Genomic DNA, 14,038 nt, shown 5'->3' with positions numbered 1-14,038 from the left:
ACTTTTAAAGTCATTTTGATAGTAGGCTAATAGACACATCATGTGTTGTCTTTATTTTAGCACTTATATAGGACTTTTAAAGTCATTTTGATAGTAGGCTAGTACAGACACTTACATCATGTGTTGTCTTCATTATAACACTTATATACGAATTTTAAAGTAATGTTGGTAGCAGTCTAAAATAGCTAATATAGACACATCATGTGTTGTCTTCATTATAACACTTATATAAGACTTTTGAAGTGATTTTGATAATAGGCTAATATAGACACATCAAGTGTTGTCTTCATTATAACACTAATCTAAGATTTTTAAAGTCATTTTGACAGTAGGCTAAGACACATCATGTGTTGTCTTAATTTTAACACTTATATAAGACTTTTAAAGTCATTTTGATAGTAGGCTAGTATAGACACATCATGTGTTTTCTTCATTATACCACTTATAAAAGACTTTTAAAGTCATTTTGATGGTAGTCTAATATGTACACTTACATCAAGGGTTGTCTTTATTATAAAACTTAACTGAGACTTTTAAAGTCATTTTGACAGTAGGCTAATAGACACATCGTGTGTTGTCTTTATTTTAACACTTATATAAGACTTTTAAAGTCATTTTGATAGTAGGCTAGTATAGACACTTACATCATGTGTTGTCTTCATTATAACACTCATATAAGATTTTTAAAGTAATGTTGGTAGCAGTCTAAAATAGCTAATATAGACACTTACATCATGTGTTGTCTTCATTATAACACTTATATGAAACTTTTGAAGTCATTTTGATAGTAGGCTAATTTAGACACATCATGTGTTGTCTTCATTATAACACGTAAACGGGACTTTTAAAGTAATTTTGATGGTAGGCTAATATAAATGGTATAGAGACTTACATCATGTGTCGCCTTCATTATAACACTTATATACGCCTTTTAAAGTCATTTTGATAGTAGGCTAATATAGACACTTACATTATGTGTTGTCTTCATTATATAACATGTTGGTCGCAGGCAAGCAAAATGACACCTAGGCCATTGGAAACTTTGCACCAACAATCGCTTAAAATTCTTGACCGAAAACCACAGCACCACCATCACTGTTCAGTTCTCCAAAAATATAGATTGTTCAATTCAGCGAACATTCAAAGATTGGCATCAATACGAATGGCCCATCGAATCATAAATAACGATGCACCAGCGCCACTTAAGCAAACAAACCTGAAAAGTCCAACAGATGACTTTGTATTCACAATTGAAGTTAAAAAGTGTCTTTGGAGCAAGCAAAGCTGCTCACATGGTCAATAAGGTGGGCACAATGTTTGAAACATGAACTTGATGTTTATTATATATATATCAATGAGATAAATGTTGTAAATTGTGATGTGTGTCTGTTAAAATCATGGTTGTTTTTATAAATTATGACAACTGTGGACAAGAGCATGTATTGTCTGTGTGTGATGATGTATAGGAGAGGTGTGGTTGTATTGTATATTAAGTTTGTGTCCATGAAGGGACATTTTATGACTTTTCTTAATTTGATTACATTCTATAGTTTGATTTTATTGTCATCATTTTACAGCATGATTTGCGTATCTCTTTAATTTAGGTAGCCAGGGACTGCAGATGGAAATTAGCTTTTTAACTATAATCTGGTACAGGACATATCCGTCTTTGAGCTTAATGTTTCTGTGAATTCTCCCTTGTAATAAAGACTAAACTAAAAAAAATATTTGTGACAGAACCCCCAGCAGAATATCAGTGCACGGTCGATACAGGTAGCGAGTGTGCCATACACTCCTCATTTGCCTCCATTTAAGTCAGCTGTTCACGTACAATCCAAACACAAAAAAGCCAAAATTTTTACCTGGCGTGCCTCCCCCCCGTGGTGGTGCTGCTCCGTCAGGGACCCCGCCTCGTTTCCCCGGCCTGGAAGTCAGAAAAAAGTGGTATGAAGACACCGAATCGTGTTTACGACTACATCGATTGTTTGTCTTTAAAACATGTGCTAGCGGCATGCTTGGTATTTTTATTTCATCTGGCAAGAAGTCAACAAGTACGCGAGGGACAAAGACGTGTTTTAAAGGTCAGTCAAAAACTCGTCATGCGGTCTTTGTCCTGGATCAGACTCATTAGTGGTCCTTGGCTCAATTAACACTTCAATTGAAAGCAGGGGTGTACTAACTTTTTCCACAGAAGAATGAAAATTATAGAACATGCAGGGGCCATTTTCATATTGTTTATGCTGCAACCCAATATATTATTTAACCTTTCTCAAGTTTGAGGTCTCAGTCATATATATATATATATATATATATATATATATACATATATATATATATATATACATACACATACATACACACATATATATACATATACACACACAGATACAAACATACATAAACACACATACACACACACATATATATATATATATATATATATTTTTTTAACAAGTCAATTATTGTCATTATTTTTTTTAATCAACTTCAGGTCTATTTGTCATGTTTTATACCCTTTTTGTTGTTTTGCAATAACACAAAAAAAGGCAATATATTCCCAACGAAGATTTCCAAAGTGGACTATTTGATGTGAAGTAAATGCAGTCCTAGATAGTTCAATAAATTATAACATTGATTAATTCATTATATTTGAGCACTGACAGTTTAAAAAAAAATTGTAATAATAATAAAAAAAATAAATTTGTAGAACCAAACATTTAATAAAAAGTGTAAAAAAAAACAAGTCAAAAATGTATTTTCTTCTTCTTTTTAGCTCAATTTCAAATCCAACTATCCATTATAAACTGTTTTTATTCTTTTTATGTTATTGTTTTACAGTCCTTTTATCATTCTTTTAATACAGCAAACATAAAATACGCAATATTTTCCCCCCCAAAATTGTTTTAAACAAAATATTTGATGTAAGGTCACTAGAGCCTTAAATAGGTCAATAATTCATATCAACATTTATTGTGATGCATTATTATTTTTTTTGAGCAATGACAGCTTGAAAAAAATATCCCACTAATATTCTTGGCGATCCAAAATTTGTGTTTCATCTGACATCACATGGACGAAAATATGACCTTTTGGATGAAAGTTCTGTGGTCAGATGAAATGAGCTGTTTGGCCACAATACCCAGCAATATGTTTGGAAGAGAAAAAATGAGGCCTTTAATCCCAGGAACACCAAATTTACCGTTAAGCATGGTGGTGATTACGTATTATGCTCTGGGCCTGTTGTGCTGCCAATGGAACTGGTGCTTTAAATGGGACAATGAAAAAGGAGGAATACCTCCAATTTCTTTAGGACAACCTAAAATCATCAGCCCCGGAGGTTGGGTCTTGGGCGCAGTTGGGTGTTCCAACAGGATGATGACCCCAAACACATGTCAAAAGTAGTAAAGGAATGGCTAAATCATGTTAAGGTTTTAGAATGGCCTTATACAGCATTATAACATTTAAAGTCATTTTGATATTAGGCTAATATAGACACTTACATCATGTGTTGTCATCATTATAACACAAATATAATAATTTTAAAATAATTTTGATAGTAGGCTAATACAGACATATCATGTGTTGCCTTCATTATAACACTTATATACGACTTTTAATATCATTTTTATAGTAGGCTATTAAAGACACTTGCATCATGTGTTGTCTTCATTATAACACTTATATAAGACTTTTAGAAGTCATTTTGATAGTAGGCTAGTATAGCTAATATAGACACATCATGTGTTGTCATTATGAGACTTATAAAAGACTTTTGAAGTCATTTTGATAGTAGGCTAATATAGATACATAATGTGTTGTCTTCATTATAACACTTATATAAGACTTTTAAAGTCATTTTTATTGTAGGCTATTATAGACACTTGCATCATGTGTTGTTTTAATCATAACACTTATAGAAGACTTTTAAAAGTCATTGTGATAGTAGGCTAGAGTAGCTAATATAGACACTTACATCATGTGTTGTCTTCATTATAAGACTTTTAAAGTCGTTTTGATCGTAGGCCAATATAGCTAGTATAGACACTTGCATCATGTGATGTCTTCATTATAAGACTTATATAAGACTTTTAAAGTCATTTCGATAGTAGGCTAATATAGACACTTGTGTTGTCTTCATTATAACACTTATATAAGACTTTTAGAAGTCATTTTGATAATAGGCTAGTGTAGCTAATATAGACACATCATGCGTTGTCTTCATTATACAACTTATATAAGACTTTTCAAGTAATTTTTTTAGTAGGCTAATATAGATACTTACATCATGGGTTGTCTTCATTATAACACTTATATAAGACTTTTAAAGTCATTTTTATTGTAGGCTATTATAGACACTTACATCATGTGTTGTCTTAATCATAACACTTATATAAGACTTTTAAAAGTCATTGTGATAGTAGGCTAGAGTAGCTAATACAGACACTTACATCATGTGTTGTCTTCATTATAAGACTTTTAAAGTCGTTTTGATCGTAGGCCAATATAGCTAGTATAGACACTTGCATCATGTGATGTCTTCATTATAAGACTTATATAAGACTTTTAAAGTCATTTGGATAGTAGGCTATTATAGACACTTGTGTTGTCTTCATTATAACACTTATATAAGACTTTTAGAAGTCATTTTGATAGTAGGCTAGTGTAGCTAATATAGACACATCATGCGTTGTCTTCATTATACAACTTATATAAGACTTTTCAAGTAATTTTTTTAGTAGGCTAATATAGATACTTACATCATGGGTTGTCTTCATTATAACACTTATATAAGACTTTTAAAGTCATTTTTATTGTAGGCTATTATAGACACTTACATCATGTGTTGTCTTAATCATAACACTTATATAAGACTTTTAAAAGTCATTGTGATAGTAGGCTAGAGTAGCTAATATAGACACTTACATCATGTGTTGTCTTCATTATAAGACTTATATAAGACTTTTAAAGTCATTGTGATAGTAGGCTAGAGTAGCTAATATAGATACTTACATCATGTGTTGTCTTCATTATAACACTTATGAGACACTAGTGATTTAGGGCTAGATAAATAAACATTGATTGATTGATTGATGTGTTGCCTTCATTATAACACTTATATAATACTTTTGAAAACATTTTGATAGTAGGCTAATATAGCTAATATAGACACTTACAGTACATCATTATGACATTTATATAAAACTTAATATCTTGAAGCTCCATACAGATATTTTTGTTCCAACATTTTTAGTTGCGGCCCCAGAATTAAGCAAAAAAGACAATCAATTGACTTGCTTTAGAAACTGTTCAAACTCAAAGTGTTTTGTAAGGTGAGCTCTCTGTAGCAGAGGTCATGACCCCAAAAAGCAGGAGACAGCTTTTGGAGAATTTACTGTCCAAATGTATAAAACAAAGAAGACGCTCAGAAAAGGTATGGCGAAAGCTGTGCTTCAAAAAATGGACCAAAAAAAAAATATCAAAGTCCAACATACCGTGTGGATTCCTCCAACATGCCAAGAAAAAGCAAACATTTGCAAGGATCCCACAAGCAACAAAGAAAGAAGACTGCTTTGATCAGCCCTCCAACACCAGGTGAGATCATCAACACAAACAATCCACAGGAGGAGGCAAGGGCTCAAGTAGAGTAAAGCTGCTGCAAACCAAACACAATCACAACAGGAAGTGGAACCAAAATAAGAGCGCAAAACAGGAAGTGAATCCAAAAAAGGTCAGAATTAGATGTGGGTGAATATCCAAGGTGAGTGGAGTGTTTGGATGTTGGAACGGTTTGAATGGGTTGAGAAATGTGGGGTATTCAGTAGATTGTATCATGACCTTTCATCGTTAATGGAGAGAAAATTCTGGGAAACTACCGAAAAAAAATGGGGATTTTGGAAAAAGGAAATCATGTTTTGTGTTCGATGTATCAGAAGAGCAGTGTGGGTGGATGGAATGTTGGAATCATGGCGCAAAATTTAGAGAATTTAAGTATATGGATATGTCCATTCATTTGAATGAGAATTTCCTGGAAATTTGTGTACTGACGTTGATTCGAACATTTATTTTTGGTCAGTATACAACCAAACACAAATACAACCTTTCAAGAAACATGCTTTTTGACGATGTTTAATCAATGTTGGATTCTGATGTGGATTCGACCATTGCATTTTGATCATTTTCCAACCAATATTTTACATCAGAGTTTAAACAACATGCTTTTCGACAACATTTAATCAACGTTGGGTTTTGACGTTGATTCAACCATGACATTTTGGTTATTTTCCAACCAAACACAAATACAACGTTGAAACAACATGCTTTTTGACGACTTTTAATCAATGTTGGATTCTGACGTGGATTCGACCATTGCATTTTGATAATTTCCCAACCAATATTTTACATCAAAGTTTAAACAACATGCTTTTCGACAACGTTTAATCAACGTTGGGTTTTGGCGTTGATTCAACCATGACATTTTAGTCATTTTCCAACCAAACACAAATACAAAGTTGAGACATCATGCTTTTTGACGACTTTTAATCAATGTTGGGTTCTCACGTTAATTCGACAATGGAATTTTGGTAATTTTCCAACCAAACACAATTACAACGTTGAAACAACATGCTTTTTGACGACTTTTAATGCACTTTGGGTTCTGACATTGATTCGACGATTGAATTTTGTTCATTTTCCAACCAAACACAAATGCAATTTTGAGACATAATGCTTTTTGATGACGTTTAATCAATGTTGGGTTTTGACATTAATTTGACCATAGAATTTTGGTCTATTTCCAACCAAACACAAATACAGCGTTGAAACAACATGTTTTTGGATAACATTTAATCAACATTGGGTTTTGGTGTTCATTCGACCATTAAATTTTGGTCATTTTCCAACCAAACACAAATACAGCGTTGAGACATCATGGTTTTTGCTGACGTTTAATCAATGTTGGGTTCTGACGTGGATTCGACCATTGCATTTTGATAATTTTCCAACCAATATTTTACATCAAAGTTTAAACATGCTTTTCGACAATGTTTACTCAACGTTGGGTTTTGACGATGATTCAACCATGAAATTTTGGTCATTTTCCAACCAAACATACATACAACGTTGAAACAACATGCTTTTTGACGACGTTTAATCAATGTTGCGTTCTCACTTTAATTCGACAATTGAATTTTGGTAATTTTCCAACCAAACACAAATACAACGTTGAGACATCATGCTTTTTGATGAAGTTTAATCAATGTTAAGTTCTGATGTTGATTCGACCATTGAATTTTGGTCATTTTCCAACCAAACACAAATACAACGTTAAAACAACATGCTTTTGATCAACGTTAGGTTCTGACATTGATTCGACGATTGAATTTTGGTCAATTTCCAACCAAACACAAATGCAACTTTGAGACATCATGCTTTTTAGCGACGTTAAATCAATGTTGGATTCTGATGTGGATTCGACCATTGCATTTTGATCATTTTCCAACCAAAATTTTACATCAAAGTTTAAACAACATGCTTTTCGACAACGTTTAATCAACGTTGGGTTTTGACGTTGATTCAACCATGACATTTTGGTCATTTTCCAACCAAACACAAATACAACGTTGAAACAACATACTTTTTGAAAACGTTTAATCAATGTTGGTTTCTCACGTTAATTCGACAATTTAATTTTGGTAATTTTCCAACCAAACACTAATACGACGTTGAGACATCATGCTTTTTGATGAAGTTTAATCAATGTTAAGTTCTGATGTTGATCCGTCCATTAAATTTTGGTCATTTTCTGACTAAAAACAAATACAACGTTGAAACAACATGCGTTTCGACAACGTTTGATCAACGTTGGGTTTAGACGTTGATTCACCCATTACATTTTGGTAATTTTCCAACCAAACACAAATACAACGTTGAAATTACATGCTTTTTCACAACGTTTAATCAACGTTGGGTTCTGATGTTAATGCGACCATTGACATTTGGTAATTTTCCAACCAAACACTAATACGACGTTGAGACATCATGCTTTTTGATGAAGTTTAATCAATGTTAAGTTCTGATGTTGATCTGTCCATTAAATTTTGGTCATTTTCTGACTAAAAACAAATACAACGTTGAAACAACATGCGTTTCGACAACGTTTGATCAACGTTGGGTTTAGACGTTGATTCACCCATTACATTTTGGTAATTTTCCAACCAAACACAAATACAACGTTGAAATTACATGCTTTTTCACAACGTTTAATCAACGTTGGGTTCTGATGTTAATGCGACCATTGACATTTGGTCATTTTCAACCAAACACATATACAATTTTGAAAAAACATGCTTTTTGACGACGCTTAATCAATGTTGGGTTCTCACGTTAATTCGACAATTGAATTTTTTGGTCATTTTCCAACCAAACACAAATACAACGTTGAAACAACATGCTTTTTGAGGACGTTTAATCAACGTTGGGTTGTGAGGTTGAGTCGACCCTTGAATTTGTCAATTTCCAACTAAACACAAATACAACGTTAAAACAACATCCTTTTTGATGATGTTTAATCAACTTTGGGTTCTGACGTTGATTCCACCATTGAATGTTGGTCATTTTCCAACCAAACACAAATGCAACGTTGAAACAACAAGCTTGTGGACAACGTTTAATCAACATTGGGTTTAGACGTTGATTCAACCATTACATTTTGGTCATCTTCCAACCAAACACAAATACAACGTTGAAATGACATGCTTTTTGACGACATTTGATCAACGTTGGGTTCTGACGTTGATTCGACCATTGACATTTGGTCATTTTCCAACCAAACACATATACAAGGTCAAAAAAACATGCTTTTTGACAAATTTTTAATCAATGTTGGGTTCTCAATTCAATTCCACAATTTAATTTGTTGGTCATTTTCCACCCAATTACAAATACAACGTTGAAACAACATGCTTTTTGAGGACGTTTAATCAACGTTGGGTTGTAACGTTGAGTCGACCCTTGAATTTGTCAATTTCTAACCAAACACAAATACAACGTAAAAAACAACATCCTTTTTGATGATGTTTAATCAACTTTGGTTTCTGACGTTGATTCGACCATTGAACGTTAGTCATTTTACCAACCAAACACAAATACAACGTAAAAAACAACATCCTTTTTGATGATGTTTAATCAACTTTGGTTTCTGACGTTGATTCGACCATTGAACGTTAGTAATTTTACCAACCAAACACAAATACAACGTTGAAACAACATGCTTTTGGACAACGTTTAATCAACGTTGGGTTCCGTTGATTCCATGATTGAATTTTTGTCATTTTCCGACCAAACACAAATACAAAGCCGAAATAATATTGCTTTTCGACAACTTTAATCAACGCTCGGTTTTGACGTTGATTCGATTATTGAATTGGTCATTTTCCAACCAAACACAAACACAACGTTGAAATTACATGCTTTTTGACGACGTTTGTCAGAAAAATTGCATGTAAATTATCCCAAAACTTTCCAATCTCTGTGTTCCCAGTGAACAGACGATAGCTGTCTTTGTTGTAGCCTTAGGCTTGTACAATTCCATTGTGTACATTGGGAGGAGACGGGAGGGGTTATCCATTGTGATACAAGACTTGCACAAGCTCGATTCAGGACCAGTCTAAGCCCAAGGCATATTTTTCTTTTGTGTTAATTTCGCTTCTTGTCCTGTTTAATAGATGTCATCAATGTTTGAACCGTTTGATCAACGTCGGGTTCTGAGGTTGATCCGAACTATTGAATTTGTCATTTTCCAACCAAACAACATCTGTCATTTTTGTCGAAACCCTCCTGCTTTTTGATGTTTACGATTCAAGGAGCACTTTTACATCCGAGATTTGTTGTGCTGATATCGCAGCGGGTTGCTGAGACACGACAAGTGCACTGGCCTGCTGTCCCTTTCTGCAGCTCCGTGTTTTAGCCCGGAGACAGGTCTCGTACGGGCGCTTAACTAAATGGGATCTTTGCTTTGAGAGCCGGCTCGTGGCAAAGACGGCATGCTCCAATAAGCAGCGCAAACACTCAGAGGCAAAGGCCAGCGCCCTTATTCCCTAGTCTGTTTGCGAGCGGGTGTCTGAGAGCACACAAAAGGAGACAGATATGCGGCGGTAATGTCGTGTCCCTGCACAGATATGGAGGCACGACCCCGCGTGGCCTCGCTCGTCCATAATCACAGGCCAGGTCACGGGATTTATGAACAGGGTTTCCCTGGCACGGGTGCACAACTCGTATTCCAGCTCACTTTTTAGCCTTGCCAGCCTGGGAAAAAAGGATGACGGCGAGTGCTAGGTGACAGCTAAAATCATCACAATTAGTCCGTATTAAACAAGGGGATACAAAATATGTTGATTTACAGACGAGATGTAAAAAAAAAAAAAAAAAGGTATGGCGCAACACCAGTCACACTTTTACAACTTCTAAACATGGCGACACAGGGTTGACTGCAGTGATGATGAAATATTCAGAACCTCCTTTGAAAAAGCACTTTTCAAGCCGGATAAAAGGGCCTCTTGCTTTCTGTGGCTTTACCATTTGTGATAAAAATACCTTTTTTTTTCCCGCATCCGCCAATAAAGTCAATGATGGAGAATGGAGAGAAATGTTTGTTCATGTTAATTGGTCACTAGTAATTAAACGCACAAAGCAGTGGGTTTTAACCGTGAAGACCAAGTCGTCATGCACTTTTTCACCACTTGTGGCAGTAATGGCAATACCAAACAAACAGAAGAAGTCTGGTGTTAAAGTCATGTAGACACATTTTTTTAGCACGAAAACAACAAAAGATCCAGCGGGCTGCATCGAAATATGGTTTTCTACACCAACATTAATCTATTTATAATATTTTTTCTCTAGATTTTTGCACGCTCTACAATACGCAGTTTTTTATCAGATTCAAGCCGATTTCCAGGTTTTCCGGGACACTTTTCCCATTCAAAATGAATTGGCCATTTTCCAAACGTCCACCATTTCCACATTTTTCAACCCATTCCAATTACAACATATTCTACAAATCCTGGACTAATATTTTTCCAACTTCAAAAAGAAATTCCAGAACTCCCGTTTTTTCAAAACCTTTTTTCTGACGACTACTCTTACCACATTTTTCAACCCACTTCAACCGTCAAATCATTCCTCTTAATCAGGACACAAAAACTAAGTTTTTTTTTTTAACTGGAAAAATTCCCGGTTTTCCAGAAACTCTAGGAATTCCGTAATACCATTTCTCAATGTTACTACCTCAACACTTTTAAGACCATTTTGAAACATTCCAACACCAACCATTCAGAAACTATCAGAAAATTCATCTTTTTAACATTAAATAAAAAATCCATCTTTTCCCGAAATTCCCAAATTTCCATGAAATTCCCATTGAAAAGAACGAAGTTTCAAAGTTCCAAAAATTCCCACGTATTTTATCCGATTCAAACCGTTTTGAATTCAAAATATTCAGCCTTTTCAGAAATGGTGTGCTCCCTTTCAACAATTATTAAAAATATTTCTTATAATTCCCAGTTTTCGGGACATTTTCACCATTCAAAATGAACTTTCCATTTTTCAAACTTCCACAATTCCCACATTTTTCAAACAATTCAAACCATTCCACTTTCAACATTTTCTACCAATCCTGGACATTCAAAGTAATATTTTTCAAACTTCAATTTTTTTTTCCAGGAATTCCCAAAATTACCATATTTTTCCCCATCCTTTTTTTCCGTTGACTAATCCTTCCACATTTTTCAACCCACTTCAACCGTTCCACCGTCAAATGTGTTCCTCTTAATCAGGACACAAAAACAAAATTGTTTTTTCCATCCATCCATTTTTCTACCGCTTATTCCCTTTTGGGTTGCGGGGGGCGCTACAATCAGCTACAATCAGGCGGAAGGTGGCGTACACCCTGGACAAGTCGCTGCCTGAAATGTTTTTTTTTTAATTGGAAAAATTGCCGGTTTTCCCGAAATTCTAGGAATTCCGTGGTGCCAATTCTCAATTAAAAATGTTACTACTTCAACATTTTTAGACCGATTTCAAAAATTCCAACACCAACCATTCATAAACTTTCAGAAAAATAATAACCTTTAAATCTCTATTTTCCCGGAATTCCCAAATTTCAATGACATTCCAATTGAAAAGAACGGGACTTTTTTCAAAGTTCCAGATTTCCCACATTTTTCATCTGATTCAAACCGTTTTTCTTCAAAATATTCAGCCTTTTCAGCAAGTGTGTTCTCCCTTTCAACAATTATTAAAAAAGATTTCCTCAAATTCCCAGTTTTAGGGACATTTTCCCCATTGAAAATGAACTGTCCATTTTTCAAAATTCTGCAATTCCCACAATTTTCAACCAATTCAAACCATTCCACCTTCAACATATTCTACAAATCCTGGACATTCACACTAATATTTTTCCAACTTAATTTTTTTTTTGCAGGAATTCCCAGAACTCCTGTTTTTTCACCCTTTTTTTCTGGTGACTACTCTTTCCACTATTTTCAACCCACTTAAACCATCAAATTATTCCTCTTAATCAGGACAAAAAAACTAAGTTGTTTTTTGAACCGGAAAAATTTCCGGTTTTCCTGAAATTCTAGGAATTCCATAATACTGTATCTTAATTAAAAATGTTACTACTTGAATATTTTAAGACCGTCTTGAAAAATTCCAACACCAACCATTCAGAAAATTCTTACTTTTTAAAATTAAAAAAAAAAACAAATCCCTCTTTTCCCGGAATTCCCAAATTTCCATGACATTCCCACTGACAAGAACGGAACATTTTTCAAAGTTCCACAATTCCCACATATTTTATCCGATTCAAACCGTTTTGACTTTAAAATATTCAGCCTTTTCAGGAATCGTGTGCTCCATTTCAACAATTATAAAAAAAAATTAATGCCAGATTTCCTGGAATTCCCAGTTTTAGGGACATTTTTCCCATTCAAAATGAACTATCCATTTTTTAAACTTGCACAATTCCCACATTTTTCAACCGATTCAACCCATTCCACATTTAAAATATTCTACAAATCCTGGAAATTCAAATTAATATTTTTCCAAACTTTCAGAAAATTCATACTTTTTAAAATAAATTTTAAAAAAAATACTATTTTCCCGGAATCCCCACATTTCTGTGACATTCCTATTGAAAATAACAGGGCATTTTTCAAAGTTCCACAATCCCAACATTTTTTATCCGATTCAAACCGTTTTGACTTCAAAATATTCCGCCTTATCAGGAATTGTGTGCTCCCTTTCAACAATTATATAACAACAACAAAAAATCCCAGATTTTCTGGAATTCACAGTTTTAGGGACATTTTCCCCATTCAAAATGAACAATCCATTTTTCAAACTTCCACAATTCCCACATTTTTCAACCGATTCAACCCATTCCACCTTTAAAATATTCTACCAATTCTGGACATTCAAATTAATAATTTTCCACCATCAAAGACATTTGCAGAAATTCCCAGAAATCCAGTTTTTTCACACCCTTTTTTCACCCTTTTCTCTGTCGACTACTCTTTCCACATTTTTCAACCCACTTCAACCGTCAAATTCATTCCTCTTAATCAGGAGACACAAATAAATAAATAAATGATAAATGGGCTGTACTTGTATAGCGCTTTTCTACCTTCAAGGTACTCAAAGCGCTTTGACACTACTTCCACATTTACCCATTCACACACACATTTGCACACTGATGGAGGGAGCTGCCATGCAAGGCACCCATCAGGAGCAGGGGTGAAGTGTCTTGCTCAGGACACAACGGACGTGACGAGGTTGGTACTAGGTGGGATTTGAACCAGTGACCCTCGGGTTGCACACGGCCACTCTCCCACTGTGCCACGCCGTCCCACAAAAACAAACTGGAAAAATTCCCAAATTTCCAGAATTTCTAGGAATTCCGTAATACCACATCTTAATTAAAAATGATACTACGTCAATATTTTTAGACTGTTTTGAAAAATTCCAACACCAACCATTCAGAAAT

General features: G+C 34.4%; 1 protein-coding gene across 16 annotated transcripts in view; it reads right to left on the bottom strand.

Moving 5' to 3' along the window:
* adgrb2 (adhesion G protein-coupled receptor B2) overlaps nucleotides 1-14,038 on the bottom strand; it is a 1,085,043-nt gene that overhangs the window by 742,894 nt on the left and 328,111 nt on the right. For 13 of the 16 annotated variants that reach the window (XM_061882478.1, XM_061882475.1, XM_061882470.1 and 10 more), the window contains exons 1-2: nucleotides 5,493-5,599; nucleotides 1,863-1,924 (exon numbers count right to left, since the gene is read on the bottom strand). The gene's annotated coding sequence lies outside the window, so the exon portion shown is untranslated. Of the gene's footprint in view, nucleotides 1-1,862; nucleotides 1,925-5,492; nucleotides 5,600-14,038 lie in introns of those variants that run through there. The other 3 variants (XM_061882474.1, XM_061882487.1, XM_061882489.1) reach the window with 1 other exon arrangement.

The sequence above is a fragment of the Nerophis ophidion genome, linkage group LG21 (assembly GCF_033978795.1).
Source record: "Nerophis ophidion isolate RoL-2023_Sa linkage group LG21, RoL_Noph_v1.0, whole genome shotgun sequence".
Lineage (NCBI taxonomy): Eukaryota > Metazoa > Chordata > Actinopteri > Syngnathiformes > Syngnathidae > Nerophis > Nerophis ophidion.
Note: the sequence above shows the minus strand (reverse complement) of the source record. Positions and strands in the feature narration are given on the sequence as shown.